This window comes from Ambystoma mexicanum, chromosome 2q, assembly GCF_040938575.1.
Source record: "Ambystoma mexicanum isolate Mex_15411 chromosome 2q, UKY_AmexF1_1, whole genome shotgun sequence".
Classification (NCBI taxonomy): domain Eukaryota; kingdom Metazoa; phylum Chordata; class Amphibia; order Caudata; family Ambystomatidae; genus Ambystoma; species Ambystoma mexicanum.
The window spans coordinates 996,728,399-996,755,393 of record NC_090924.1 but is presented as its reverse complement, the minus strand read 5'-3'; the positions used below and the strand labels follow the sequence as shown (position 1 = coordinate 996,755,393).

General features: G+C 45.2%; 1 long non-coding RNA gene across 1 annotated transcript in view; it reads left to right on the top strand.

The window, feature by feature from the left end:
* The first annotated feature begins 24,945 nt into the window (after nt 1-24,945).
* Nucleotides 24,946-26,995, top strand: part of LOC138569888 (uncharacterized) — a 173,290-nt gene continuing 171,240 nt past the window's right edge. Inside the window, exon 1 of the long non-coding RNA XR_011303349.1 lies at nt 24,946-25,427. This is a non-coding gene — a long non-coding RNA (uncharacterized lncRNA). The remainder of the gene's footprint in view (nt 25,428-26,995) is intronic.

Here is a 26,995-nt window from a genome sequence, read left to right as displayed (position 1 = left end):
CCATGTGCTTAGTCTCCTAGGAGACCCAAATGCTCTCTGGCATGATTGGATGGCTGACTGTCCAGCAAGGACAGCCACCCTGCTGGGTGAGTGACAGCTAGGCTGGACTGAATGGGAGAAAACTGTTTTAAAGGCGAATCTCTAGGACTGGAAAGCAGAGCCGACCACTGGAACGAAAGAACCAAAGACGAGCTTGAAGAGGATGGCTGCTGCAACTCCTGGACCATTGGTTTGCCCGATGAAACCCTACTGCAGGTCCGAATTGCCAAACTCCATTCGACAGAGAAGCTCCTTCAAGGACGCCTTCTTCCTTTGTGTTGGTGGGACCAATCAACTCATAAGACCCCTGGATACCATTCTCAAGGCTGGTTAGGATTAACCAGGGAGAAGGACACCAGTTTGTGTTCTTGAAACTACAGCTACTGGAACTGATGTGACTCCATTTTGTTTTCTTTCTTCGATGATCCCGTGTAGTGCAGGAGCCCCCCGACGTCCTACCTCTCGTCACCACAACTGAGGTTTAGGAACAGCAAGATCTGTAGGGCCTGCCAGGAACCACGACTTCAGTAACATTTTTTCTTCATACAAAAGGTACTGTGACAACCCGATTGAGAGAACACCACTCTCGCGATGAAAGTTCGTGAAACTTTCCCAGTTTACAGGACTAATCAGCTTGTGACCCATCGTATGATCCTTTTTCGCCTAAACAACTTCTAAGAACTTTCGCAAACACTTTACAATTTGATACCAGAACTGCTCTTGCCTATCCAGAACACTAGCACATTCACTTTGGCCTGGCCTATTGACTTGAATTGAACTCTTCTGGTTAACAAAACTAGTTGCACTGCCTAAAAAGTATGTGTGATCTATTCTACTTACTTTTCTCCTTTTTGCTCACTGCTAAGTAATTGAACTGCCATTTTTCTCCTATTTCAGGGGAGCTCAAACTGCCTCAAAAGTTTACAGTTTTGTATTGGAGTGTATTTTTTTATATTATTAATTTGCCTTCTTCTAGTGAAATGTTTTCTAAATGATTGTGTAATAAATTAATAAGTGTTTTTAACCAAGAAACCTTGAGTATAAGTGTTTACTTTAACCACTGTGATTGAAAGTCCTCTGTGTAACTACTTGTACTCAGTGCTTTAAGTGGGGTAGGAAATTGAGGGGGGCCCTCGTCTGGGGGCGTGGCTTTCATTGTGGGCGTGACCTAAAAGTGCACAACTCATAGTAAGGTGTGCAAACAAACATATAAATGTATGTGAGCAATAATATGTTTGTATGCGTACCTTACTATGGTTTGTGTACTTTTCAAGCCATCTTTTATAAACATAGACATTTGTAACATAACTCTATGTTTCTAAAAGATGGCTTGACACGTAAACAATTCAAGGCATCTTTTATAAAGCGTTGATGACGGACAAAACTCAAGGTGGCTTTGTCTGTCGACAAAGCTTTATAAAATATGCCTTGAATTGTGTAAGTTTCAAGCTGTCTTTTATAAACAAAGAAATATTTGGACGTTTATAAAAGGTGGCTTGAAACGTACACAAGTCAAGGCATCTTTTATAAAGCTTTGCCAACGGAGATAGACGCCTCGGGCTCTGTGATCTCTGCTCAGAGCACATAGATCACAGAGCCCGAGGTGCCTTTCACCCTCTGCGAACCCGCGGGCTCCGTGATCTAATCTGCATATTAGATCACTGAGCCGCGGGTTCACGAGGGTCAGTGACCTGGGGAGGGCAAACAAAGGGACAGTAACTTCCTCTGATGACCCTGATGAGGGGTCATCAGAGGAAGTTACAGTGACTGACTGAAGTGCTGCCAGCCTCGGCATCGCTGTGGCTGTCTGGCACTTCTGTCAGCTTGCCGGACATAATGGCAGGTGCATCTCCCGTCGTGGCTGCGGCCACAGCAGGATAATGCGTCCTGCCAATGTTGTGTGGGACCGGCAGGGCCCCGGCTCAGCCCCACTTTCTGGAGACTGCCGGGGCCTGGCCCGGCAGGCCCCGACACACTTAAAGCACTGCTTGTACTGCTCACATTCACTCTTGAGATAAGCCTGGCTGCTCAGCTCGCTACCAAAAACTGTGTGGTACATTCTTATACCAAAGGTTGGTTTGGCTAACACCTGTAGTCCTAATTGTGTGTAGTGGTCCCAGAGGGTACTGCCTGCAATTCTGCTAACACTCACCCACCCCAAAAACCCACACCATGGTCCTCATTTCAGGTTTTCCAGTTCGGAAACAATGGTGCCGGTAAGCTTACCAGCACCGTTGTTTCTGGACTGGAAAACTACGATTCTACCTGCCAGAGCCGCTGTGTCTGACAGGGCAGACCCTGCCGGACACAGCGGCCACAGTAGGCAGACCGTCACGGAAGCACCAGCACCGTTAAAAAGTGCCGGTGCTTCCGTGGTCCCCATTCTGGGAATGGGGACTTACAATTTACCGGCGTCTGACTTTCCAGAACACCCTGGTTGTAATACCCCAGTCTTTCCAGCAAGTCTGGTGCCGATAAATCATTAAGGGTCTGGGGGCAACCTGCCAGTAGTACCAGCACGGTTATCGCCAGACTCGTAATGAGCCCCCATGTCTTTATTGGCCTGGCTGGGTAGAATCAAGGGTGATGCTTCCTCTTCCTCTGCGAGGACTGAGCAGCGAGGCTCCCAGTCTCAGTTCCATTTCAGTTGGTGTGTGCCCAACAATGCCATCCTAAACACTGTGGCTACTCCCAGCAAGCGCAGAAGGAGGTGCTTTTCGTCCCACCATCTAGTTGTAAAAGACAGCCCCCCCCTCTCCAGAATACTGAATCAAGGAAGAGGACATCTTGTTTCTTACAAAATGACATTTCAAAGAAACACATTTTCTTTTTTTGTTACATTTTTGAAGAACACTTTAATTGAGTTGAGTGCACGAGGGAGTGGTAACATGTAGGAGAGAGAGCAAGGGTTGGGGGAAGTGGGATCAATAGGCAGACAGTGCAGGTTAAGGGGTTTCCAGCTTCCTGGTTTCGCTCCTGGTGGGGTTTGGCTTCCTCCCCTGCCATCCCCCTGTACATCAATATCTAGAACGTACTGTTTACATGCTGGTTAGAAAATATGCAATTGTCCATGATGGCTTTTTGTTTGATGTGTTTACTTTGATTTGTTATTCAATTTCACAATTCTGTTCAATATAAGTGGCCTGATATTTTCAAAAAAATGGTGCGTGTGTGTTCTTGGCAGGTACTGACACATGCGCTGCTCATCTATTATACCGCAAGTGAGGCTATTTTGAAATATCTTATACTGTGAACTGAATGATTACATTATTGCCCAAGATCACACACTTTGGTTAAGTGGAAAAGCCAGAATTTGAAACTTGCTTGAAATTTAGCTATTTGCCCACCCATTCTCCAAGCTCAAGTTGGTACAAATATGTGTCAAAGTTTGGTTTTGAATACCTGAAATAATACCCAATTTTATACAATTGCTTTAAAAAGTTACATGATAAACCAACCTGACAAGGTTATCATTGTAGAAACGTGTTGATGAAAAAGAGTAAGGGAGTCATTTTGTTTTCAATCCTAAATTGCTCCACTACTCTTAGCAGTGTTTTTGCAAAAGTACACCTCCATGCAATTGTAATTGTTTCCACCAAGAACTGGTAAATTAAAGCATAAAACACTGGTAAATATCGCCTTTTGATCTTCACTTTTCCTCAGTGTGTCTGGAAAAGCGTAAATACCCCCCACAATTAACTATTGTGGGAGCTATCCACAATATTTTCTTTTGGAATCTGCCTGCTTTTACCAGTGTGAAAAACTCAGGCGGATTCCGTAGGAATCCATTGTTTTTGCACCAACATAAAAATACATGCTGGTGGAAAACCAATCGGATTCGGCAGGGGGACCTTTAAGAGCAGGCAAACTTGTTAAGTCCGATCTGCTCTCCAACTTCGCCTACCACACCATCCAAATTCCTGCACAAAATGTGGTGATAAATGCTTTTAGTGCAACTTTTTCCACTTCGTTTTACTTGGAAAATCATCCACTTTTATTGTAGCTTTATTTTCCCCATCCTGAATGATAGCCTACAAACTCCAGCGTAAAAGTTAATGAGAATTTAAAAGAAATCTGATAAGAGTACCAACAGCAACCCCAGACACATGTTTCGGTCTGGTTGGACCTCATCAGTAGGGTGGAGCTGTGTCTCTCTAAGAATAGTGATCAAGGGGTCCACGTCTGGATTCCCCTAGTCACTTAACAAAATAGACATGCTTTAAATGACAGAAACCTACTTTGTGATTTTAGGTTTGAGAAAATAGTTATAGGTCTGCTTAAGTAAGTGTGCTTGAGTAAGTGTGCTACCTCACTTAGAGGTGTGAATGGCCCTTCATCTCCCTGGTCGTTTGTGCTTTCATGTCTGTGAGGCATAGATCATTGTCCAGGGAAAGCAAACAAATCCTGGCCGGGCTTCCTCTCAGAATGCTTATCTCTCAGAGGTTCCTGCTGCACATTTAGGGCCTTATTCACAGAACACTTTCTTATGGGATTGCGCCATTATAAAACACTTCTGTGAATCAGGCCCTTAGAGTGAAATGCCCAGTGCTGGCGATTGAGCCGACTCTCGCCGGAACAGAGATCTGGCACCAGATGTGCAGAGGGATCTCGGAAGCCGGCCTGAGTCAGCGCTGGGTGAAAAAAAAAAAAAGGAAGCGCCCGTGAGCAAACTATAACTTCCTCTGGTGACCCTGTGCAAGGGGTCACAAGAGAGAGTTACATTCCTCAGTCACGACCCGGTTTATTTATTTATTTATGCAATGTTTGTCGGATACATGGACTCGGATTATTTATTTATTTCTGTAATGTTTGTCGGATACCTGTATCTGACAAACATTGCATGAAAAAAAAATATGCAGGTGTCCGACAAACATTGCATGAATAAATAAATACCCCTATTAACGTGAAACTATCACCCATGATGCAGCCACCCAACTCCTTTCAGAGGAAAGCTGCATGAACTGTGCCGGGTGTACTTCAAGTAAAAGAAAACATTGCTCATGGCAACAGAAATCACCCTGTTTGAATAGTACCGAAGGGGGAGTTTTTTAAAAATAATAAAATGGGATGCAAACTGCATTTTAAAGAATATTTACTCAGCAACACTGGTCAAAACTATTATCTGCATAGTGAAGTAACTCATCACCAGTGCCATGGAAGTGTTTTAAAGTGGAATTGATATATAGTTTGGAAAAGAAGCAGCATGAAAGAAATCACGCTGTTTAAAGCTACTATTTTGGACATTTCCTTTGATCGGAGGTCAACTGCTAGCTACGCTCCCCTAAAACCCACCTCCTCGGGCACCGCCCCCCCCAAACCTCTCCCGCCACCTGGCCCTTGTGGGATCCCCCACCAATTTCTTTCCATTTCCACCATGAGAAATGCCCCCCCCACACCCAAAGTCCCACACTCCCTTGGGTCCTACATTCAAGGCCCCCGTTCTGGGGGGAGCCAGGGAGTGGCCTTGGGTGTGCCTGTACCCCCAGACCTCCCTGCTGGAGCCGGGCCTGTCACTAGGACATATTTATTGCCCAATTTAGATGTCTCTAGAGGTCCTACTATGTCCATGCCAATTCTAGAAAAGGGGACTTCTATGATCGGTAATGGGTTCAGAGGTTCAGGTATTGGGATGTGCGTGCTGGTCTTTTGGCATATTTCGCATGTCTGAATGAAAATTTTTATATCGGCATGGACACCCAGCCAATAACTTTTCCCACTAATGTGCGCCTGTGTTTTAAATTATCCTAAATGCCCTCTAGTAAGATGGGAATGCTCAATCTCTAGCACAACCGTTCGATGACTATTGGGGTTTACTAATTGTTTTTTTTTACCAAACTTCAGTGGATGTTTCTCTCCTGTCAATTAAACCTTGTTTCAAGAAGAAAAAGAGACAGCCCTTTTCTCAGCCTTCTTCTTCCAGAATTGCTTGTAAAAAAAAGCCTCAGCGAGGGTTGGGTCATTTAGCTGGGCAAAGGCCAGGTCGGGATAGATGGTAGGTTCGTCTTCCTTCCTTTCTTTGATGTCAAGAGATTTATCAGCTTCCCCAAATCCTAAGTTACCTCTCTATGTTTTATCGGGTTCACTTTCTTTAAATTGAGTGAATTGAGCTCTTCCGAAAATTCCCTGGGTAATCTGATCTCCTCGACGTACCTCAAAAGGGACTTCCCCATGATTCTGTAAGAGAACCTTCATGTCTCCCGGAAGCCGGGATCAATAACGCCTGCTAAAACATCTATCCCGAACTTCCATGCTAAGCCAGATTTTGTATTTTGCAACAGTGCCGGTGCTTCCGTGTCCCCAGAAGCATTGGAAATTAATTTGGTTACCCCAAAGAATGAACTAGTAATGAGCATCTGCCCAAAATAAGGCAATATGCCAGAATATCCCGAGGTTCTTACAAACGAGATTTGTCATCTCAAGTGGTATGCTCATAGAATCATACTAACCTGTTTAGTTTCACATAAAGTAGGGAACATGCCAATAGCAATAAGTGATGAAAGAGCTAGAACCCTTGGTGAAAGAGGGGATAATCAAACCTATTGAATATTCAGAATGGTTAGGTTCAATTGTCGTTGCAATGAAGAAGTCAGGAAAGAGTATGTGTGGATCTCAGGGACATGAATAAAAACATACTGGTGGACAAGTTTCCTTAACCATCATCACTGACACGTTAACCTGCATCCGTGGTGTAGACACCTTTACTACATTTGATTTATCAGCCGCTTATCATCAGATCATGTTGACGGAACATTGTAGGCATCTTAACTCATTTATAAACCCTTTTGGATTATTCAGATATCACCAGATGCCTTTGGCTTAGCATCAGCAGTGTTTCAAAGAACAGTGAGACACATATTAAAAGAGGTCATGTATATTATAGTGTATCAAGATGACACTTTATTTTATGGCCAGGGAGAAGCACTGCACACTACAAGGTTACACTTTGTTTTAAAGAAATTAAGTGAAAGGGTTTGATGATTGAACCCACAAAATGTAGGTATAAAGGCCATGAGGTGGAATATTTAGGAAATCTCCTACATAAGGAAGGATACAATCGTTACACTTCCTGCGTCCTGTATCGAGCCAACCTTCCTTGTGAAAGGTTGATTTCTTTGTATTTTTCTATTTACTGTACTTTGGCTTCCTTCTGTCTGGACCTTGCTCCCTCTGCTGTTTCTTATTGGGCTTCCTTGGATTGTTTTTTGTACCCTCGTTTCACTTTTCGTATCAGTCCTGAATTTCTGTTTTTTCCTCCTTGTGGATTATATGTTTTTTCTTTGATTATTCCTGTTTCGTTTTCAAATACAGACAGTGAATTTACGCATATCCTGTTGGTTCCGCATTAACTCTTCATCATAACGATTCCATGGAATTCCTTCCTCGCTTCATTCGAACTCGAGTTTGTTGTTGTTACTCCTGGTCAATTCTGCACAACAGGTTAGTGTTTGTCCAAACCTTATTCCAGTGTCATACATCAGTGTTTACACAAAAGGATTTTACATAGCACTATTCTAATAGTATCTTATTTTGTTGTTTCAGTTCCCTGGAAAAAGGTGCACAGGTTTATTTATCCTTCCCACTGTGGGAGGGCCACTGCACAGTACAAGTACTTATACTCTTGGACTGGTGTTCTGGCCGTATTGAGGTTTGAGGGGAATTGCGGCAGCCCTCTGAATCACTTCCTGATTGAGAGCTCAGATGCAACCAAAACTACAAAAAAACAAAATAAGAAATCAAAATAGCTTAAACCAACTGTCACTACCACTAACGATACTTACCAATTTATCAAGGGGTCACTAATAAATGCCAGATCTATGATAGCTCATGCAACTGACATAGCCGACATTATTTTAGCTGAAAATCTCGACTTCTTGGCCATAACAGAATCTTGGCTGCACGCAGCAGCTGGCCCATCTCTCCTACTGGCAATACGAGACAATTACTCAATCATCAGAGTGGACAGACGAGACTCTAGAGGTGGGGGCATTGCCATCATTTCTAAAACTAACTTAGACTTGAGATTAGCCACTGCGCCTTCACTCTCATCCTGCGAATTAGTCACAGCCAAACTACCGGGATCACATAATACAAGTACCATCCCAATCCACCTACTCTACAGACCTCCAGGGCCCATCGGCTTATTTGAGGAAGACATGATGACTCTACTATGTGACAATATCAACACTTCATCGCAAATTCTAATACTAGGAGATTTTAATTTAGGATTTAAAGATCCCAATGATCACCATGCCTTATCAATAGCCAACACCTTTACTGAACATGGCTTTAACCAAAAAGTTACCCAGCCTACTCATGAGAAAGGGAGGACCCTAGACTGGATAGCAGACCTAAACTGCGACATTGCAATTACTGCTATCTCACTGCAATCTTGGATGGATCACCACCTTCTTTCATTTGTGTTTGCAGTAAACAATCCGTGAATCAAATCCAACCCCTCAGCACCTCCTTGCCTGGCAAGAAACCAACAAAATATTACCACAGATGCCATTGTGCCACTTATGATCCATCTCCTAAATTCCTTACAGAATACTACAGACTGTAATTTACTAGTGGACGATCTTAATTCTACAATGACCAAAGCCTTAGACACTGTCGCCCCCTTAAAATGCACAAATGTAAACCAAGAGCCCACCTGAACTCCTGGTACAGACCGGAGTTAAAAAACTTGACCGTTCCAAAAACAGAAAACTCGAAACCCCATGGAAACAAATCCCATCCATCGAGAAGAAGAGATTATCTGCACCAAACGTGAGACGTATAATAACAGAATTAACCAAGCTAGTTCCAGTACCAAAGAGCTCTTCATTATCCTGAGAGAAATGGAGACGCCTAACCCCCCTGTTGATTCATGCCTAAAAGACAAACTCTGGTGTACGAACATTCAGAATGCTCTCACCAATAAAATAGCCACGCTTCAAACAAAAATTGCAGACAAACGTTGTAACTTAACAAACCTAGCTCCGACTCACCCTACTCAAAAGCCTTCTACTAAACCTTCCCAAGGTTTCAATTTCTCAAAAATCTCTGTACAATAGGTATAAAAAATCATTGTCTCCCTGAAACCGTCCAAAGATGCCGTTCGATACTTGGCCCCTTTCATAACCAAGTTAATTAATGTCTCTTTCTCTTCAGGTATTGCACCCAGTAACCTAAAGGAATCTTGGGTACTTCCACTACTTAAAAAACAATAATTGAACCCCACCATTCCTACAAATTATAGGCCAATCACTACGGTCCCATTTCTGCTGAAGATTTTGGACAGGGTTGCATATGTGCAAATCCAGAACTATTTAGAGGCCAATCAGCTTTTGGGGATTCGACAATCTGGCTTTAGACCTCAACATGGTACCAAAATGGCATTGATTGACTTAAAGAGCCATATGGATGAACTTAAAGACAAAGGAAAAATTGCAATTCTACTCCTCTGGGACCTATCGGCCGCTTTCGACCTGGTCGACCACTGAGTTCTCTGTTATCACCTTGCCACAGCAGCCCCTTTCTCCCAGAATTCAATCACATGGATCGAATCTTTCCTAAACAATAGGTCCATGCGAGTCTTCTCACCATCCACAGCGGCTGACCCTATCCCCATCACATGTGGAGTACCTCAGGGTTCCTGTGTGTCTCCAAATTTGTATAATATCTTCACAAAGCCGCTATTTGACGATCTGGACCGCCTGGGCGTCACCTACACGAACTGTGCAGATGACACCCGGATCCTCCTCCCTTTAACAGTTGTCTATGACTCTGATGTACGGCTTGTGAACAAAAGGTATCTAATCATTCAGGCATGGATGGCCACACATAGTCTCTGCCTGAATGATGATAAAATAGAGCTCCTGCTCGTAGGTTTTTCAGCCAACTTGAACAAGCTCAACTCAAACTATGCCTCATTCAATGTAGATGGAAACAACATCCCAGTGGTCAAAGAGGTAAAAACACTGGGTACCACAAACCTACACAAACAAGTTAACACGACGGCTTCAGCTACTGCCTATATGGGTAAACTAATAAGGGTTGGCAATCTGTTGCTCTCCACTGAAAGTTGCTGTACTCTAGCCAGAGCACTCATACTGTCCAAACTGGACTATTGCAACAGACTCTATTTGGGATCCAGTAAGTTTGTGCTTAACAAACTTCAAATATTGCAAAATAACGCAGTCAGGGTTGCGTTGAATATCCCAAGGAGAGAACACATCTCTGCAACAAGAAGACAATACAAATGGCTTTCCATAAGGGAAAAGATTGAGCTAAAAACCTTGTCTCTTACATTTAAATCCTTGAATCATACAGCTCCACCCTATCTAACTGATAAATTAACCATCAGATCTTCTACACAGGTCACTAGATCGGCTAACAAGTCTTGCCTGGTGGTCCCAAGATATCAATTTAAAAAATCAGGGGTGGAGCAGCTTCCCTGTCATGGTGGCCCAACTGTGCAATACACTTCCACATGCCCTTAAAATGACCCAGCTTTTCACCAACTTCAGGAGAAAATCAATTTCTTGGCTAATCAGTAAGAACTAACCATGACTCTATCAGATGAACATTTCCACTCTACTCTCTTTGAACCGTCCTACATGATGTAACTTATAATCTGTTGTCTCGTCCCTCGTGTATCTCTGTCTCTGGAAACTTTCCGGATTTTAATGTAAATCTGCAACTTGCCATATCCCTTTTTTCAACAAGTGTAACTGTAATTTTACTATTTCACTATGTCTGTAACAATTGTACTTTTGCTCTAACGCACCTAGATACCTCAGGGTTAGGTGCGCTATAGAAATAAATAAAACTAATTACAAAAAACAACACAATTTGTCAGTTAATGTTTATTTTGGTTAACCTTAGCTCTCACATAACTGGTCAGGCTATCCAATAGTTTTGTGCTCAGATTTTACTTCTTAGTTCTTCATTAAAATCTGCAATAGGTTCTGTCAATAGTGGTGAGAGTCCCTACCTGAAGAGGTCCCTATCACATATAGGCTTGTTTCCGGGCAAAGGAGGTGAGTTGTATTGTATTGTATTTCTTTGCGTGCCTGGCCATAAGGCATCTGGGCACATATCTTAGATTCCACAAGGGTCATACAAACATGGTCAGTTGTAAAAGGTACAAAAAGGTTGACAACAGTTATTTACAGGTAGATCTATAGTGCAAGTTTAAGTCATGCATACAAAGTCAGTTATGAAGGCACAAATGGTTCACAACAGGTATTTACAGATAGATCTATAGTGCCGGTTTAGCAAATAAGATTACCATTGAGAAATATGGCATTACGATCAGGATAGAAGATTTACAGTATGTACCAGCAGATATAATATTTCTGGGATGTAATGTGAGAGGTTAGTGAGGCAGGGGGGATTGGTTGTTTACATCTTGATCCAAAAGCCATGCTTTAGCTTTGCTTTTGAATATGCTGAAGGCAGGTTCAAGTCTAAGATAGGTGGGCATCAAGTTCCAGAGTTTCGATGCCAATACAGGGAAGCTAGCCCCACCCGATTTCTGAAGTTTGAATCTGGGGATGGAGAGGCAATTAGTTTGGGCTGTTCTTTGTGGTCGGTTGGAAGTATGTCTTGAGAATCTAATGGCTAGGTACGGAGGGAGGTGCATTATCGGTCAGACATTTCTGAATGAGGGCCAAGGATTTGAGGGCGACTCTTTGGGGAACAGATAGCCAACACAAGTTGCGACGGGTGTCCATATATGTTGGTTTCTAGGGAAGTTCATGGCGGCCCTGATGGCATTGTTTTGGGTAACCTCGAGCTTATTGAGGTTATGGTGACTGGTCCCTAGATAGAGGGTGTTGCAATAATCTAGCTTGGACATGATTAACGTTCTAGCAAGGAGAATGCCATTAGCTGTATTGATAAATGGGCGACACGCCGTGATAAGTTTGCAAGTGTATACTGATGCTGAGGCAACAGCATTTGTTTGTCTTGCGAGCGTGAGGGCAGAGTCCAGGTAAATACCTAGAGTTTTGGTATCATTCATAACCTTAATGATGTTACCATCGATGACAAATGATTTAAAGGAGCTGTCAAGTTTGTTAAGTCAGTTAGTAGAGCCCAGGATAATATGCTCTGTCTTGTCATCATTAGGACAGAGCTCATGTTGGGCCATCCAAGCCTGGATTACTAGGTATATCTCGTTTAGCGCTTTAGTGTCGGCAAAGTCGTTACCAGTGATGGGGATGAGTATCTGGGTGTCATCCGCATAATTAGTGTAGGTGACACCCAGATAGTCAAGGATATCAAAGAGTGGTTTTGTGAACACGTTATAGAGTGTGGGTGAAACACAAGAACCTTGGGGTACACCGCACAATACTGGTGAGGGTGCTGCGGACGGAGAGGGGGAAAAGACCCCCATGGAACGATTGGTCAAGAAGGATCTGATCCAGGTAGTGGCTCTGTCATAGAAGTGTGCTGCCGATTCAAGATGTGGACACAAGATTTGGTGGTTAACCAAATCGAAGTCGGCCGAGAGATCCAATAATAGAAGGAGGGCGATCTTGCTGTTATCTTTTAAGTCATCAATTTGTGTTTTTAAATCTAATAGGGCTGTTTCGGTACTATGCTTAGGGCGGAAGCCCAATAGTAGGCGGCTCGGTTTAATATTTTTAATAGAAATGGTACAGTTGTGATAGGCCTGTAGTTAGTGGGTATACTAGGGTCGAGAGATGTTTTTTTTAGGAGAGGGATGACCCACGCATCCTTCAGATTGTCGGGCACAGTGGCTGAGCTAAAGGATGAGTTTATTAGAGCAGTGATGAAGGGTGCTAGTTCATGGGAGGCTTCCTTTATGATGGCAGCTGGGCAGGTGTCGCCCTGGCAATTGGAAGGCTTAATGTTAAGTGACTTCAAGTCAGCAATCCCACTAAGTCAGTGCCTCGCCTGGGACGCCCAAGGGAGGCCCTTATTTATATATTTTTATGACAAGTTATACTCTGGATGATAAACCCTTATATAACGCCCCTCTCTTTGAATCCCCCTGACCTCACTGAGCCAAGAAGTAGGTTTGTTTTGCAATTTAAAAGATTTATTGGAAAAATTAAACAATATATATATATATTACACTTTTATAATAAATTAATATTTGATACCACGCTTAAGAATATGATGTTGATCAACAATGGATAATTTTACACTAGCACACTTATTTTATTACTTAGGAGTTGGTATGGAAAGAACAAGGTAGCTGGGAATGCTTTATGGTTTCAAGGAGATGCAAAGATGAATAAAAGGCACTACAGAAATAAACTTGATATGATTTCAGCAAAAGATAATATGATTACTTTTTCTCTGATGATTCACTCCCCCCTATGCAATGTAAGGAGATGGAAGTAACACAAACAGTCTTCAGGAATACAATCACAGTACAATCCGAATTCAGTTCCCCGCTAGCAAGCTTAGAGAAACAGGGATGATTTTAAACACAGGCAAAGTACTTTAAAGGTGGTATGCAAAGAAGGGAAAAATATGCTAAAAATAATTTTAATTCCCTATAAGAGATTCAGGGTGGGTGATAGCTACTTCAAATTAGTTCAGGATCACTTTAGCAATGCTCTATGAATGATTGTCAGGTTGCAAACGAATTTCAGCAAACAGTATAATGAATCTTAGCTTTAAAATGAAAGTTAAATCTCCCTTCTAGCACAAACGGTTCAAGAGATACGGACAATTTCGTGAAGGTAGTTTTTCAGAAATTAAATAATGATTCAAAATGGCAAAATGACACTTTTACAGGCTTAAAATCGGAGAGGGAACACACGATTCCTATGATGCAGTTCTGGACAGGTTGAAATGTTTTGAATCAGATTATTTTAAGCTAAGAGATGGGTTCTGCACAGTTCTAGCTGGTTACTCACTCCTAATTTTGGAAGGAATGGGCCTCGTCACGGATCTGGTCAAAAGGTTTGACTGGACCTTTGGGCGGTTTCTGGTACTGGTTCTCTGGTTCTGGATCTCTGGTTCTGGTCTGGTCTGGATCTCTGGTTCTGCTCGCAATGATCTGGTCTGGGTCCGGTCTGCAGTTCTGGATACAGCTCTGCTTTCAGGGTGTTTCTGGCACAGGGTTCTAGGCCAGAATCCGACAGCTCAGCCCGGCAGTTTGAATAATTTGCAAATGATTTTGAGGCCTGCTGAAAAAGGATTCAGCTTGTGGATTCAGGCCTCTCTGCTACAAGTTCTGGAGTCTGGATTCAAAGTTCTGGTCTCTGGAGATTGATGGATTTGAAGTCTGGAGTCTCCCGGCAAAGCGTCCCGCAAGAAAGTCGAAAGTGAATCTGCCTGTCTGGCTTCCAGTGGCTCTTTTTATGTCTTTGAAAATGGGTGTGGATGCTAACTTTCTTTGCCCAACCCACTCACGATTTGATAGGTCAAGGATTTCTCTTTGACCTGATTTGAGAAGGGAGCAGTGAGTCATCAAGTGCCATCTTTATGGCATACAGAAAGAACAATCCCCTTTGCTTTTACCTTAGAAAATCATTTTCATAACTAAACACATTTCCCAGATACACAAGTGGTTGGCATTGCATATACATATTGCAGATGACTTAAGGTACATTCTTGTTCAACTCTGATCTTCCTAAGAGTTTGCATTCAAAAATGACAACTTATTTTCGTTTTTAGTTGATTTACCAATATCGGACATTTACCAAAAATGGCACAAATGTACACTGCCTTTCTACACATATTCCAGTAAATGTCCATGTCTCTAGCTTAAACCCAGTGTCTGCAACGTGAATAAATTGCGGGGTTCGGTCCCAGAACATCGTATGGAATTGAGTTTAGACTCAAATTGTAGGTACATATTCCATTTTAAGGATCTCCAAGTTGTTGTCATACTGCCGAGTTCCTGGCATCTATGGAGCCGCTGGCGATGCGGAACTTAGCTCTGTTCGCTTCGGCCACGCCCCCTGTTTCCTGGTTTCTCTTCCCCTGATTCTTATTGGTTGGGCGCTCCGCGGCCCGGTGTTTTAACCGGCCACTTCCGGGTCACGGCTGCGTCGCAACGCTTCCGGTTTCGTCCGTTAGCTCTGAGTTGCTTGCTGCCTGTGGCTTTCTTCCGAGTTTCTCGCTTGTCTGCTGGTCGGGTCCTCGTACCCTGTCCGGCCCCTTCTTACCTCCTTCCCTCTTCCGCTAGTCCTATCGGCCTTTCTCTCACTCCTTTGGTTTTGCTTTCATTCGCCCGTCTCCCTTGCCCTCCTTCCAACTTGCTTACCCTCCCTCCTTCCCATTTTCACTTACCGCTTTTTCTCCTCTTGTCTGTTCCGCTTATTCCGCTATTCTTCCTCTAGCTCTGCTCCGTTCCTTCCGTGTTCCAGTACCCTGCCTTGTCCTGTGGTCTTCCCTCGCCTACTTTCAGTATTGCTTGCTGTGACCTTCCGTGTACCAGACTCCGGCCTGTTCCCCTGGACTGCCTTTGCTTGCTGTATTTGTTACTTCCACTCCTAGCCTTGTGTACCAAATCCTCGGACCGCTTACTGGACTGCCTGAGTTCTGGAATATTCACTCCACGTGTAGCCTCCAGACACTTTCCACCAGCTCTTACCTTTCAAGTGTTCCTGGTTCCACGCCTCCAAGATACCCAAGGATAATACAGGTGTTTTTTGTGCCTAAGGGCTTTTTCCCCTCTTGGTCGATCCCGGGGGTGGGGCCCCCTGGTCTCCCCTCTTGGGGGGGCACGGTGGCTTCCTTCCGGGGTCGTCCCTATCTACATAAAAAAAAGGTGCCAGCTCAAAGAAAGGAAAAGAAGGGTTCTTGGAAGGAAGAAGAAGGTGAGGAGTCGGGGGAGGGGGAGATTTCAGAATCTACACTTTCGGACGAAGATATCACCGACCCTGGTGACAGTTTGCGATGCCAAAAAGAGATGGCCACCCCACAGCAGGTACAAGAACTCGTAGCCGCTGTACAAAGTCTAAGTCAGGAGATGCAGAACCTTAAGACAGCTAACGCCACCCTTCAACAGCGTCTGACAGACAGGGAAAGACCTTTAACCGATTTACCTCCACTTCCCCTAGTATCGGGGAAGTTCGATGGATCCCCAAAGAAGGTTAAGGAGTTCCTGGACGCATGCAATCTTCATTTTTGCTTTCGCCCTCAGACCTTTGCCTCAGACCACGCCAAGGTGGGGTTTATGATCACCCACATGACCGGGAATGCCCTGGCTTGGGCTACCCCTCTAGTAAACCAGCCAGACCCGGTTTTACAGGACTACAATGCCTTTAAGGCCCTGATTCAACAAACCTTTCTGCGAACAGAGAGTACATACTTGGCCTCGGAGGACCTCCTTGACATCCGTCAGGGGAATTCTGATCTACTGTCATACATCACCACTTTCAAACAGGTTGCAGCTGAGGCAGGTTGGCAGGAACAGGCTCAGTATGCCATATTCCGGCGAGGTTTAAGGGAGGAATTGAAGGACGAACTAGCCCGAATAGAAAGACTGGTGTCTTTTGCCGAACTCCTGACAGCTACCCTCCTAATCGACTTCAGAATGACGGAAAGACGTCAAGAAAAGAAGAAGACCAGGTTAAGTGTACCCCCTCTCGTGGAGACTCACTCACCCGCATCTGTACCCTTCCAACGGACAACTAAAGAAGAACCCATGCAGATTGGAACCACCAGAGCCCCGCTCACACTAGAAGAAAGGAAACGGCGCATGGAGGGTTCCTTGTGTATGTACTGCGGATCTTCATTACATTTATTAAGAGATTGTCCGGAAGTACCACCCAGAAGGTCGGGAAACGCTCCCCCTCGGTAAACATTGGGACGCATTACCGAGGGGCTGCTCTTAGTCCCTACGCGCCTCTCACTGTATCCTCTACAGAAACATCTGAGGACTCCCGGTTGATGGTGCTCACAGTTTCTCTCAGAGTAGGCCCCAAGGAAGTAACCACTTTAGCCCTACTCGACGTTGGAGCAGCAGGGAACTTCATGGATACCCATTGGGCAGAACGACATGGAGTCAAGAGGATAGCCAAACGAGAAGATCAAAAGGTGGAAGGAGTTGATGGCGAACCTTTGAGCTCGGGTTTGATCACTCACACCACTGAAGCACTTACTTTGTCCATCCAACAACACACCGAAAGTATCACATTCGATATCATCAGGGCTGCTCACTTCCCTCTTATTCTGGGTATCTGTTGGCTACGCAGACACAACCCCAGTATTGACTGGTCTAGAAACTTACTTAGTTTTCAGTCCTCACTAGGCAAATTGGAATGCTTGCCAGAACCAAGATTCGAGACCGTCAAGACCACAAATAGCTGCGAAGTCAGAACGGTGCACTGTCTCCCACACTACCTGAAGGAGTTCAATGAAGTGGCAACTGAAAAGATACCCGTCGAGCTCCCTCCACACCGGCCTGAAGACTGTTGCATTGATCTCACCCCAGGTGCATTGGTACCCTTCGGTAGGATGTTTCCACTGTCATTAGAAGAAAAACAATACCTCCGAACGTATCTGGAGAGCAACATGGAAAACGGGCTCATAAGGCCTTCAAAGTCCCCTGCAGGGGCATACCTGTTCTTCATCTCAAAAAAGGATTCAAAGGAGTTGAGGCCTTGTATAGATTATCGCGGTATAAACAAGGTTACCATAAAAGACCGGTATCCTATGCCATTGATAACCGATATCCTACAAGCTGTACAGGGTGCTACCATCTTTACCAAACTCGACCTGAGGAATGCTTATCACTTACTCCGGGTGCAGAAAGGAGACGAATGGAAGACAGCATTCCGGACTCCTTTCGGACTTTTTGAATTCCAGGTAATGCCATTCGGGTTGGTAAACGCCCCGTCGGTATTCCAACGGTTTATGGACAGACTATTCTCCGATCTCCTGTGCCAAACCACATTGGTTTATTTAGATGACATTCTGATATACTCTCGTACACCTGAAGACCATGTGGAACATGTCAGGGAAGTATTCAGAAGGCTACAGAGAAGTCAGTTGTCTGTTAAGCTCGCCAATTGTGTGTTTTCAGCCTCCTCCATTCCTTATTTAGGATACATTCTGTCAGACCACGTTATCTCCATGGATCCTAACAAGGTGTCTTCCATCATTGAATGGCCCTCACCCACCTCAGTCAAAGAGATACACAAATTCCTGGGGTTAGCAAACTTCTACCGGAGATTCATCCCTAATTTCTCTCAAAAGATACTACCCATCACCTCGCTCTTAAAGAAGTCTGCAACTCCCTTCAAATGGTCAGCGGAGGCGGAAGACAGCTTTGGTAATCTTAAGGAAGCCTTCTGTTCAGCACCCATTTTACAACAACCAAACCAACATCTACCCTTCGTTCTAGAGACAGACGCTTCTTCAGCCGCAATAGGGGCGGTGCTTCTTCAAGAGATCCAGGGTACAGAACATCCGGTGGCTTATTTCTCGAAGACCCTAAACTCCAGTCAAAGGAACTACTCGGTCATTGAGCGAGAGCTTATAGCTATGAAAGCGGCCTGTGTAGAATGGCGCCATCGGCTTCAAGGAGGAAGGTTCCCGTTCTTCATAAGGACCGATCATAAGAACTTACAGGTTCTCAAACAGTTCGAGTGCTACAATACTCGATGCCCGATGGGCTCACTTCTTCGCCCAATTCGAATTCCACATAACCTACATCCCTGGCAAAACAAATGTGGTAGCCGACTCTCTTTCCCGCCGGAGTGATTACCTGCCAGAGACAGAGACGCATCTTGAACAGATGTTTCCCCAGTACAGGACTATTGGAATTATTTCTAAATTCCTTCAGCAGGTACAGGAGGATTCTGGAGGTCGTTTTGAAGTTGAAAGACATTCTAAAGATCTGGCCTATGAAATCAGGAACGGCCTTTACCTTGTAGGAGGAAAACTATATCTACCCACTCCGGCTTTTCGTAAGACCGCACTTGTCTGGTGTCATGATTCCAAACTAGGAGGACACAGGGGAGTGGCTGGCACTCACGACTATCTTCAAAGACATTTCTACTGGCCTACAATGAGGAGGGATGTAGAGCAGTACGTTCAGTCATGTATCGTCTGTCTGAGGAGTAAGTCATCCCGTAAACGACCAATTGGTCTACTGGAACCAAGTGCTATACCCAAGGGTCCCTGGAGCACGCTTTCTACTGATTTTATAGTAGATTTACCCCTGTCTCAAGGATGCACCTGTGTCATGGTAGTAGTGGATTAATTTACCAAATTGGCTCACTTCTCCCCATTGCCTTGCGTCCTTACTGCAGCCAAGATGGCGGAAGTGTTTCTCCAAGACATATTCCGGTTACACGGTCTACCTAACAAGATAATTTCAGACCGGGGTAGTCAGTACACCTCCCGGTTCTGGAAGGCCCTGTGTGTCAGACTAGGTATCGAAAGAGCTCTCACGTCTGGATTCCATCCACAATCCAATGGGCAAACTGAACGCTTGAACGGAACCCTGGAACAGTACTTAAGGTGCTTTATCAACTCCCAACAAGACAACTGGTGCACGCTACTCCATCTAGCTGAATTCTCTTACAATAACTCCACACATGCCGCTCTGGGGTTCAGTCCTTTTTTTGGTACTTATGGTTTTCACCCTCGCTCCATTCTTCCTGTCTCGGGCCTCTCTACTAACGTACCATCAGTAGATTCTTCCCTCTCCCTCCTTAGAGAGACACACAAGAAGATAGAGGAAGGCCTTAAGTCAGCCCAAGCCCGATATTGCATTCAAGCCGACAAACATCGTAGACCGGTACCAGGGTGGGAAGTGGGTACCAAAGTCATGCTTTCCACTAGATATTTACCTTGTTGGGTACATCCCTCCAAGTTATCTCCCAAGTATCTAGGGCCATATGAGATCATACAGAAAATCAATCCTGTGGCTTTTCGCTTGGAACTACCCAACAACCTTAAAAGGGTCCACCCTGTTTTCCATGCTTCCCAACTCAAGTCATTTCATGCTGACACATGGGCACGACAGGTTAGACAGGCCCCGATTCCTCAGGGTTCCACTCGGGCTGAATATGAGGTCGCCCAACTCTGTGACTCCAGGTATCATAAGGGCAGGCTGGAATATTTGGTTAAGTGGAAGGGCTACCCTTCCTCGGAAAACTCTTGGGAACCCATCACACACATTAATGCTCCTGACCTACTTCGCAAGTACCACTTCTTTCATCCAGGGAAACCAGGGGGAGGAGCTTATAGGAGGGGGCATACTGTCATACCGCCGAGTTCCTGGCATCTATGGAGCCGCAGGCGACGCGGAACTTAGCTCCGTTCGCTTCGGCCACGCCCCCTGTTTCCTGGTTTCTCTTCCCCTGATTCTTATTGGTTGGGCGCTCCGCGGCCCGGTGTTTTAACCGGCCACTTCCGGGTCACGGATGCGTCGCAACGCTTCCGGTTTCGTCCGTTAGCTCTGAGTTGCTTGCTGCCTGTGGCTTTCTTCCGAGTTTCTCGCTTGTCTGCTGGTCGGGTCCTCGTACCCTGTCCGGCCCCTTCTTACCTCCTTCCCTCTTCCGCTAGTCCTATCGGCCTTTCTCTCACTCCTTTGGTTTTGCTTTCATTCGCCCGTCTCCCTTGCCCTCCTTCCAACTTGCTTACCCTCCCTCCTTCCCATCTTCACTTACCGCTTTTTCTCCTCTTGTCTGTTCCGCTTATTCCGCTCTTCTTCCTCTCGCTCTGCTCCGTTCCTTCCGTGTTTCAGTACCCTGCCTTGTCCTGTGGTCTTCCCTCGCCTACCTTCAGTATTGCTTGCTGTGACCTTCCGTGTACCAGACTCCGGCCTGTTCCCCTGGACCTCCTTTGCTTGCTGTATTTGTTACTTCCACTCCTAGCCTTGTGTACCAGATCCTCGGACCGCTTACTGGACTGCCTGAGTTCTGGAGTATTCACTCCACGTGTAGCCTCCAGACACTTTCCACCAGCTCTTACCTTTCAAGTATTCCTGGTTCCACGCCTCCAAGATACCCAAGGATAATACAGGGGTTTTTTGTGCCTAAGGGCTTTTTCCCCTCTTGGTCGATCCCGGGGGTGGGGCCCCCTGGTCTCCCCTCTTGGGGGGGCACGGTGGCTTCCTTCCAGGGTCGTCCCTATCTACATAAAAAAAGGTGCCAGCTCGAAGAAAGGAAAAGAAGGGTTCTTGGAAGGAAGAAGAAGGTGAGGAGTCGGGGGAGGGGGAGATTTCAGAATCTACACTTTCGGACGAAGATATCACCGACCCCGGTGACAGTTGTACATTCCTGTCATCTGGTTACAATTATTCATCAGTGTTTTTATAAAACATATATTTGCCTTCAATTCAATTCACAAAAAGTGTCTGGCCAGCCCCTAGGAACTGGGTGAGTCAGGGATCACATGTCTCTTCTTCCAGGCAGAGCTCTGTTTACAGTCCACACCCAAATCAGCATACTCCATTCAATTGAAAGGGTCTATTGTGTTGGGTCCAGCAGGCTGCAGGGAAGTCCCCGTCCTCTCAATTAACAGGGCCATGTGATATGCTGCCTCCTGGTGTGGTTCTCTGGGGTGTTAAGAGTTCTCAGGAAAGGCATGTCTTTTGAACTTTTAATTACATAAGACCCCCTTCTGTTCACTGCACAGTTCTGCAAGACAGCTCTCCTGTCAGGATTTATAGAGCGCCAGCGCCGGTCAGTGTCCAATGCCGGTACTGCACCTATTTTTGACAGCTGTCTTGAATTAATACATTTCAAAAGGAAAGGATTTTACTTGATAGTATATGATCCTTGCTTGACATGGCATTGATGTGGATCTGTAGTAGAGTAAAGTAAAACACTCAACCATAGTTGGATTTTTGTTTGGTGGTTCCGGGCCCATGATCTTAGCACTTTTTGACATTAATAAAAACGGGTTTTGAACAGAACCATCTTTCTTTGCACTGGTGGGTGGTAGGTCAGGGGACCATTTTGCTGTGCGCAAAACTGCATGGTTCTCCAGGATTCTGGCGCAAATGTGGGTTTTTCCGCCCTCTTGGATTTCCTAAGCCCACAGCAACAAATGTTGCAGCACAATAGTCCAAATGTGGGTCAGGACACCCAACATTAAGGTTGTTGATGATATTTTCTACCTCTAGGATTGTTAAAGCGGAGAAACTGAAAGGTTCGATAGTAGGGGGAGTGGGGTTAGTTTTGTTAAGGAGTGAGTTGAGCAAGGTATTGTACTGGAGACTGCTTTTTTTGTATTGATTTTAGACTGAAGTGTTGAGATTTTGTCGAGGAGTGCCTTCTGTATGTTTGAGCACCACATGCTATCTTTGCTACAGTTATCAGACGGAGGGGCAGGAGTTTCAAGTTCTCTGAGAATCTCGAAGAGCTCTTTTGTATTAGATTTAGCTTGCAGGGTACGTTCGTTGTATGTCTCCTTCTTGGCTGAGAGAATAGCCTCCTTATAATTAAGAGAGGCTATGGCAAGGCTGTCCTTGTTCACCTCAGAAGGGTGGCTTTTCCATCGGGCTTCAGAGTTTCTTTTCTCTTTGCACAAAATCTGCAGGTGTGGGGTGAACCACGAATTGAGGTGCGCACGCAGTTTTGCTTTCCTAATTTTGTTGGGAGCTATAGCATCCAGAGTTTAGAGGATGGTATTGTTGTAAGTGTCGACTAGGACAGTTGGGTCAGAGCAGGATAGTATTGAATTGTTGAGCGAAGGTAGGATGTGCGGGAGAAGGCTTTCTCTAGTTATGTCTCTTTTGTTTCTAGTACAGGTGGGGGTGCCAGGTTTGGACTGGATCGTTGATAACTGGCTACGATGCTAAATGTAATGATGTGGTGATCAGACCAGGAACAGGGTGAGTTGACTATTGAGGTGAGAGTGCAGTTTATATCAGCTAACCAGTCAAGAGTTGTTCCCTTTTCATGGGTAGGTTTGAGGATGCGGTGAGTGAAGCCCAAGTTGGTAAGGCAGTTGGCCATTTCTAAGGCATTAGAATCGTTAGGGTCAAGTAGACCCAGGTTGAAATCGCCTAGTAAGATAATTTGTGAGTTAGTCTTCGTTTTGTCAGATATTAGAGAGATGGTATCATCTGCAAAGGTGGTGATGGTCCCTGGTGGTCTGTAAATGAGGTGCAAGGTGGCAGTTTAGTTATTTGATATATTTAGTTATTTGATAGTTTAGAGAGTTTGACTGACAGGAGTTCAGCTGATGGGATTTGTTGATTGGGTATCATTCTCATGTTTAAGGATTTTTTATTGTTGAAGGCTACACCGCCGCGTTTAGATTGGTTAGAGGTGTGGCATATCTTATGATGGTGTAGTCGCTGGGGATGGCCAACGAAAGAAGGGGGCCTGAAGCTGCATGCAGCCAAGTCTCTGTAATAGCGAGGTAGTCTAGATCTTGTGTAGATATGAGATCTGCAATGTCAAGAGCATGGGCAGTAAGCGACCTAGCATTGATGAGGGCGCCTTTGATGGTAGTGTCTTTGGGGTTGTGGCTAGTCCTTGAGGCTGGGAACTTGTGAGTGGTACTGTGTGGATCAGCAGAGGTGGTACCTTGATCGGGTGTCCTGGGGGTGGACAGTAGTTTATGTAATGTGGAGTGGTTACGAGTTTGCTGAATGGCGCAGGCAATTCTATATCCTAGTCTGGCGTTACGAATGTGTAAAGCGCAAGGTTGATTAGGAGTGGGTTTAGCTGCGTAGTGTTGACGCCAAAGGGCAGGATCATTCAGGTAAGGATTAGTATGAGGTGAGGTGTATGTAATTGTGGTGTTACTGCTTTGCTGCAGGCTTGAGGACCGGCAGGGAGGGGGCTGAGCGAGCAGTCTGAGTCTAGGGAGGCTGGTAGTGTCTGCCATGGTTTGGTTGATGTGCTTTGCCGTGGGATAGTGAGGTGATGGAATGCTGGCATACTGTATGAGGGCCAATGATCAGTGTGGCTATGATGTGGTGTAGTGTGGGATGGTAGCAAAAATGTACAGGTTTGTGCATGTTGCGTCGTGAGGTAACAGTGATGGTACTAGTATGACTAAGGAATGGCAGGACTCATAAAGACATTAGCGGCCATACGAAATAGAACATTGAGTATTGCATAATGCTAACATTGGTTCACAGGTGGTGCATTTGGGTGTGGAAGGCGCATATGGAAGTGAGCAGAGGTAATAGAGTTAGCGTGCTATTTAGAGTACATTAGGGTGCGAGCGACAGTAGCAGTGGCTAGCAACAAAGGTATCACGCATGCACGAGAAAGCAGGGCCGAGGTAGCAGTCATATGAAGCACGGACATTGGACCATTGTGCAGCAAAAGCGTGCCACAAGCATAGGTCATGTGAAAATGGGAGGGGAGGTGTGATTGCTTAGGCAAGATGATACATGTAAGAAGTACATCACGGAACACAGTGTAAGTAAGTATAGTACGGCGTAGCGAATGCAGTACACAGAAGGTAGAGCTGTACTAAGGTATTGGGGGCAGCAAAGCATGTATTAATGGAACAATAACACGTAACAAGTCTTACTACATTTCGTTGTCCAATAATAAAGGCAGTGGTAGATATGAGTGCCTTGAGGAAGTTGATGACTCTAGAGATAAAGTTAATGTTGTAGGAGGAGGAGCAGGGGGATGGGCCCTGGCCTCTGGAGTGCTCTGGACAGGCTTGCGACAGACGCCTTTGTCCAGCGTCTTCGTTCAGTAGCCGGCTCACGCCTGCTGGCATTCTGGTTGGTGCAGAAAACAGTGTTGTGCACCAATCCGGCGCCGGGGGCGGTTGCTGAGATATTGGGCAGTCAGGTAGAGTTAGGGCATAACAGAGTGGCCATATTGGACTGGAAGCACTACATGGAGCGTAATGGTGACGCTCTGGTAAAGTGGAACAGGATGATTCCAAACAGCCTGTTTCAAGGCTACACTGTCCTTCTGAAGATTAGGGCGAATTAAGGGAGAACCAGAGGTATTCAAACGAAATTGTGCTGCACTTCAGGGTAAGCGCTATCGTTATCTCCTGGAAGCGTTCACAGGGCCCGCTGGTTTACCTGTGTACGCTGATTATTCTGGTTTGAGGTGGACACTGCTACTGCAGTGAAGAGAGAGCTCCTGCTCCTCTGAAGGCTCAGACGAAAACGAAATAAAGAAAAAGAAGGTTTGGACCTCAACCCATACGTGCGGACACCTTTATCTTTTAAACAGATGCCTCATCCACTGCCATGGAGGACATTTTGTCCCAAATCAACATACTTTTGCTAACGGAACAACATAACAAAACATGATCTGTAACATTTAGCCATCAAAGCGGCATTCTCCAAATGTCATTATTTGTTGGGAGCTGACACCTCTAACTTTCTGGACTATCCACAAGAACTTGGGGATTTTGAGATCGATGAAGTGTGCCAACAATCATCATGCTACACGGATTTTTCTCAACCCTTAACTCCCTATCCCGCCTGACAGTCAACTTTGTGATTACCTATAGACCAGGTAACCGGCGTGGGAAGGTGGACACTTGTCGAGAAAGAGGGCAATATGTATAGGATTTTGTGGAAGTCTTTGACCTCTCACCTGCTGCTTTGGGAGTACATGTGATCTCACAGGAGGTGGATTTGTGTTCCAAGTTCAGAAACCTGAGTGTAAGGTTAATAGGGTAGACTGGGTCCATGAGGAAGTGGGCAAGTGGCATTTCTGTCCAATGGTGTGCCCTTACGCGAAGATTTGTGTGAGCCTAAACAGCCTCAACAAAAAACAGCTTGTTATGACAGCCCTTTAAAGCCATCCAGGGAGATGGGGAGAGGGGTGGAGAGGCCTATGGGATTAGTGCACGAAAATGAGTATAAATATGAGTGCTATACAATGAGTAGATATCTCAAAAGGTCAAACACACTGAAATAATTTTTGATATATTATTTTAAAAGGTTCATTTATACAAATAATTACTCAATTCTAACATTCTTATGTAGTACATACTTGGATCAAAAGAAAAAGAAATGTATTGACAAATTTTGTTTAAGTATACCCGAACCCAATGCACATTAATTATATAACATGATCTCAAAGTTGCATAATATAGGATATCCTATTTGCTTAGTTTTGAGTTGAAATGTCCATATAAACAAACATTCTGCCTGCCAACTCATGTTTCGACCTTAGGTTTTTCTCAAGGTAATATGGCTGATCTGCAGTGATAGATCAGTCATTTGTGTTCAGTATCCAAAACCAGTTAGATTGTCGATTGCTTGCCAATATATCCTTCAGTGCTTGTTAGTGCCTTGTCCATGTGTATAATGCGCATCATTTTTTGGAGAAGGTATATATGTATAACCGTCTGGTTGGTTCGGGGTCCAGTTCTATCCGCAGAGGGAACTTAGCTGTGTCTGGACATTCTGTGCAGCAAGGCTCTGTCAGTTGTGCATTTTGTTGGCCCTCCTGTGCTTGTTGAAATCTAACTCATGCCATATTTGAGCCCCCAGCCCCTTGGGACACCATAGCTTCCCCTATCCCTCCAGACTCCCTCCTCCTCATTCCTCCTGCCCCCCTTCCCGCCCCCTGCTCTGATTGGCCTTTTCAGGCCCTGTGCAGCCGTACTACTGTATGGCTACACTCGCTGCTCGCCACTTGTTTCTGGGCGAAGGAGGTGAGTTGTGCATTTTATTGGCCCTCCTGGGCCTGTTGAAATCTAACTTGTGCCATATTTGAGCCCCCAGCCCCTTGGGACATGGTAGCTTCCCCGATCCCTCCCGACTCCCTCTTCCTCATTCCTCCCGTCTCCCTTCCCGCCCCCTGCTCTGATTTGCCTTTTCAGGCCCTGTGCAGCCATACTACTGTCTGGCTACACTCGCTGCTTGCCACTTGTTTCCGGGCGAAGGAGGTGAGTTGTGCATTTTGTTTGCCCTCCTGGGCCTGTTGAAATCTAACTTGTGCCATATTTGAGCCTCCACCCCCTTGGGACACCATTGCTTCCCCGATCCCTTCCGACTCCCTCCTCCTCATTCCTCCCGCCTCCCTTCCCGCCCCCCTGCTCTGATGGGTCTGATCTCTGCTCCTACTGTCCT